A 5,836-nucleotide genomic window follows, 5' to 3' on the forward strand; every position below is an offset into this window, starting at 1 on the left:
TATATATATATATATATATTAATACACAAACGATGCATATAAATATATATATATTCTTATATATATTCTTACACACACACACACACACACACACACACACTCATATATGTATATTCGTGAATGAGAGTGTGGCATTTAGCTTTCTCGGTTGCCTTGGTAACTGCGAATTGATATTAACATACATACATTATCATAGTGCATTATCTTGCATAACTTTGCTGTTTATCTGCATTTTCAATGAACCTAACTGCAACGTTCACATACATTTTGCATATTTTCTTCAGTCTTTCTTTCTTTGTCTTTTCTTCCAACTTGAAAATGTGTTATCTTTTGTTTTCGTTCTCCGCTTAGTTTTCATTGTATGATAAAAATAACAAGAAGAACAATAACGGCACGAAAATACAGTGGAGTGTCAAAAATAATATGACAGATGACTAGAATGTGTGAAACTTGTGACATTTTAACATTACTTTTTTTGTGTCTGTAGTTTAGCTTTGCGTTTTACTTGTTACAATCACTGGACAGCGGCCAAGCTGGAGTGACACCTTGAAAAGTTTCGTCGAACAAATCGGTGCTAGTAAATTTTTTTCTTTCGTTTTGAAATCTGCCACTTATTCTATCGGTATCTTTTTGCAAAACCGCTAAGTTGCCTGCACGTACACGAATCACCAGTTGTAAAGCGATGGGGATATAAATCCAAAGATACACACACACACACACACGCTTACACACACACACACACACACACATACATGTATGTATGTATAAACGTACGTATCTATATATGTGACGGTGCGTGGCTTAGTGGTTAGGGTATTCGCCTCACCATCGTAAGGTTGTGAGTTCGACTACCGGCGCAAGACTGTTTATTTCACGTTGTTCAAGTCCACTCAATTAGCAAAAAAATGAGTTGTACTTGTAATTCAAAGGGTCAGCTTTGTCACGTTCTGTTTCACGCTAAATCTGCCTGAGAACTACGTTAAGGGTGTATGTATCTGTGGATCGCTCAGCCATTTGCACGTTAATTTCACGAGCAGGCTGTTCCGTTGATCGGATCAACTGGAACACTCGTCGTCGTAACCAACTGAGTTCCAGCTATTGTTATTATGTATATATTTATATATATATATATACTTCATTTTTTTCATTTTCATTTTATCTAGTTTCAGCTCATGAGCTGTGACCATGCTGGGGCACCGCCATTTTAAAAATAGATTGCTCTGAAGTAGAGAGCAATGTCCATATGTGTTAGAAAGATCGATTGATCTCTTCCGTCCTTGTCAAGGAGAGTGCTAACCGTCTCTCCTTTTTTGCAACATATATCATATATATCATATATACATATATACATATATATATATATATATATATATATACATATATCATTTCGCATTTGTCTTGCTTCTATATGTTGGTTCCCTGACGATGAATATATGTGGAATTCCAGCAGCTCTTACTTCTTTGAAGTAGAGTACACATATATTTTGAAAACTGTGTAGGAATTAAAGGAACCTTTATTTATATGCGTTTTGCTCCATTTATTGTTATTATTCATATATACATATATATATATATCAACGTGATGATCTTCTACACAGTTTCCGTCTACCAAATTCACTCAACAGTCATTGGTCGGCTCGGGACAAGAGTAGAAGACATTTTTCCCGAGGTGCCGCGCAATGGGATTGAACCCGAAACTACGTCGCTGCAAAGCTAGCTTCTTAACCACAAAGCACTCACTTTCTTAGATACGCCTCAACTGAATGCTGGTGATCCGTGTTGATTTTTCTTTTATTCTTATTCGCCGGAGATTAAATTTAAGCAACCGTGGATTAGTTTGTATTTTGAGTTATCCATCAGTTCCACGGGTTGTAAATTTAGGTTTACTAATATCTTTTTAAACATTAATATAATACAGTGCATGCATAAAGACAGATATGTAGGTAGGTAGGTCGGTAGGTAGGTAGGTAGGCAGGCAGATAGATAGAAAGATAGATAGATAGATAGATAGATAGATAGATAGATAGATAGATAGATAGATAGATAGATAGATAGATAGATAGAAATAGACAGACAGACAGACAGACAGACAGATAGATAGATAGATAGATAGGAGAGAGAGAAGTAGATAGATAGATAGACAGACAGACAGACAGACAGACAGACAGACAGACAGACAGACATATGTATATGTATGTTTGTATGTGCACGTCACAGATGCCTTCGGATGTTCATCTGTGATGTTTTAGGAGTCTTAGAGTGTTTGGGGTCTCTCAGCATCAGACCCCTTTGCCAACTTGACCAAGCCGTAGTTGATTAAGTACCAGCTTTCTGCCCAGTTGCAGCAAAACCTCCGCTTTGCTGTCTTTATCCAGAGAAGGCTACACAATGACCTCTGCAGCTTCAATGATGGAACTTATGCAGTGTGAACACCCCACAAAAGCCCAGTATTCTACTTTAGTTGCACTGCAACTTGCTGGCCGCGCCTGGTTTCTGCACTACTCTACTAGCTCCCGGTATTTAGCAAACGTTCGTTCATGAGCATCCTCCAGGGGGTTGTCAGTTCCCACATGATCGCCTATTCAGTGAATTTTGAAAAGATAACAATATCTTGACGGAGTGTCGTTTGTAAAATACATTCTGAGAATTTTAACTGTTCGACGAGATCTGCTCACAGATTCCACTCTGGGACTGTGGACTGTAGACACAGTCGTTGTTGTCTCACTGAACTGAGCTTCCCTCAAGCTGATAGCTGCGACTGCTAACGACATGATCTTGTGTACCTCATCAGGTCATCAACAGTAGCAGCCTTCGACAAAGTCTCTGGAGAAGCTGCTTGCGAGATATTAAGGGACTATCTTTCGGAACACAAGGGATAGGAGTGTGCTTCCCACTTGCTCCCAATGTGAAGATTTGTCGGATTTGGTAAATTGCCGTAAACAACCTGGATTAGAAATCTGATACTCTGGATGTCAGCCCGTCAGAGGTCCGACCATGTGATTTTCTGCTCCTGTATATTGACCTACCTTGTCTAGGCACCTCGTTGGCCAGGTCACACTTTTCTACTAGCACGTGCTTTCTGTACACCTGCACGAACTTCTTGGAGGAGATGTTTCGCTCTTTGTCCTTGATGTTACCAATCTGGCAGGCTAGAAAGTATCCCAACTCTCAATGTCCTATAACCAAGGTCACAACAAGAACCCTCTGCCTCAACTCTTTCTTTACCGCCTGCAATTCTCTGGTAGAACTCTACTTCTAATCCGTACAAACATCTACACGGCTTCTGCTACGCTAATATCCATGGAATCTCTGTGTATCGTAGTTTCAGAAGTTTATATCAGTAGAAACTGTCCTGAGAGACCGTTGAAGAAGAGTCGTAAGGTTTTTATGAGTCCATACAGAGCGATACTTCTTAAGCTCCTGGAAAACCCAAGCCGCACCTTAAAAGTTGCTGAACTTCAGGTTTTTCAGAGTTGTCATACTGGCGTCGTATAATGATAGGGGACTCACAAGTCTAGACACTAGGGCTACTAGTATACAAAAGCTTCCATAAGCTACTTATCAACCTGTGTCCTTCAGGCTGTTGTCAAAGAGTTTTCCCAAGCTCTAGACTGGTTGTTCTGTCAAAGTTCAGATGAATTTTTCCACTACATTTTGTCGCTTCAGCACAATGGACCTTAACTTTCATGGTTTGCGAGGATCCGCCTGGCACCAGCAGTTCCTGATGTAATTACAATCTGATCATCCCTGAAGGCTGTCACTCACCGGATTTTGCCTGGGGTCCTTGGCATTCCACCACTGCTGACTCGAACACCATATCCATGACGAGAGAAAAATAGGTTTACTGGAACGGTGCAGCCACTTATGAGATCTTTTTTCCAGCCTGTGCCCGACTGATACTGGAAGTTGCAATGATAATCCAGAATGCAGTCGTTGACCGTAATAGGGATGTGGTATCTTCGATGGGTCTCCTATACCCGTTTGTGTGACATGAACCCGTAAACGTTTGCAAGTTCCAACCATAGAATTTTCAAATTCCCTTGCTTTTCTTTGCTTCGCTTAGAAGTTGCGTAACTGTCTCCGTTTGCTCTAGGCATCAAGTGTTCGAGCAATCCCTACTTTTCTGTACCTATGTATCAATACACTTATTTATGAAGAGCTTCTTTAGTCGACGAGACAAGACACTGAGGAATATCTTTCCTTCAATGCTGGGTGGCGAAATGGCCCTGATACGATCGATCCTTCCCAAATTCTCCTCTTTAGGGATTCAAAATCCATCGGTATACCTCAACTGGTTGTCAACCGTTCCTCTCCCATATCCTTTTCAGCATCTTTCCCCGGTTGTTGAAGGAATCTCGGACAATGTTTACAGACATTGTACGGTATTCCACTGGACGCTAGAGCAGAGATCGACCTTGACAACTCACTGAACTTCCGTCCAGCTTAACTCGTTCATGTCAAACTCGTTCGTTGTCAGTGATGAGCTTCTAAGGATTTTGTTTTGACAAAGTTCATGCTCTCTTCCAGGGTCATCTAGGATGTTATGAAAAAAGGTGTTTACTTGTTTCTGCTGAACAATCGAGGTTGCCGTTTTGATTGTAACCAAGTAAGCGCAGGAGTGGCTGTGTGGTAAGTGGCTTGCTTACCAACCACATGGTTCCTGGTTCAGTCCCACTGCGTTGCACCTTGCGCAAGTGTCTTCTACTATAGCCTCGGGCCGACCAAAGCCTTGCGAGTGGATTTGGTAGACGGGAACTGAAAGAAGCCCGCCGTATATATGTATATATATATATATATGTATGTATGTGTGTTTGTGTGTCTGTGTTTGTCCCCCCACCATCGCTTGACAACCGACGCTGGTGTGTTTACGTCCCCGTAACTTAGCGGTTCGGCAAGAGAGACCGATAGAATAAGTACTAAGCTTACAAAGAATAAGTCCTGGGGTCGATTTGCTCGACTAAAGGCGGTGCTCCAGCATGGCCACAGTCAAATGACTGAAACAAGTAAAAGAGTAAAAGAGTAAAAGAGTAAAGTACCACCTTGGATGCAAATATGGCCATTTCTTTTCTTGGTCATCTCTGCTTTTCTGTTCTACAAAGGATGATCAACTTCTTCCTCAGGATACCTTGCAGCTCTGCTTGTGGACGGCTTTGCTCTTCACTGACTCCTTGGTACGGATTCCTGACAATCCTCATCTCCTGCCTCAGCTGATGTATTTTGGCGTCTCTGCAGTTTTTTCCTCGTAGGTTTGTTTTTTCATTTTTTCGTTTTATTCCCTACTTCCTTCAGTTTGAATCTAGCAGATACATAGCTAACGCTGATTGTTTTCATTGCTTTCGACTGGCAGTTGGTTCTAAAGTGTTGTCAGTAAAATCCTGAACAAATTATCTTCAAGCTGTTGTATCTAACTCTTGCTGTCCTCTGGAGGTCATTTGATCTACCGAACTACTCTGCGTGGAGTCGACGGTACAGGCACATGGAGGGACTTAACACTTTGATATTTTCCTCCATCATCACTATTGTGTGTGTCTGTGTGTGTGTGTGTGTGTGTGTGTGTGTGTAAATACACGTATATTCATGTTTATAAATACATATAAATACACATATAAGGCGCAGGAGTGGCTGTATAGTAAGAAGATTGCTTCCCAACCACATGATAGCGGGTTCAATCCCACTGCGTGGCACCTTGGGCAAGTGTCTTCTACTATAGCCTCGGGTTGATGAAAGCCTTGTCAGTGAATTTGGTAGACGGAAATTGAAAGAAACCCGTCATATATATATATATATATATATGACGGATTTCTTTCAATTTCCGTCATATATATATATATATATA

General features: G+C 41.0%; 1 non-coding gene across 1 annotated transcript; it reads right to left on the minus strand.

Annotated features, from left to right (window-relative positions):
• Positions 1-1,206: 1,206 nt before the first annotated feature.
• Positions 1,207-1,319, minus strand: LOC128250195 (U6atac minor spliceosomal RNA). The gene has a single exon (XR_008266292.1). It is a non-coding gene; the product is annotated as a U6atac minor spliceosomal RNA (small nuclear RNA).
• Positions 1,320-5,836: the final 4,517 nt, after the last annotated feature.

Source organism: Octopus bimaculoides, chromosome 19 (genome assembly GCF_001194135.2).
Source record: "Octopus bimaculoides isolate UCB-OBI-ISO-001 chromosome 19, ASM119413v2, whole genome shotgun sequence".
Taxonomy (NCBI): Eukaryota; Metazoa; Mollusca; class Cephalopoda; order Octopoda; family Octopodidae; genus Octopus; species Octopus bimaculoides.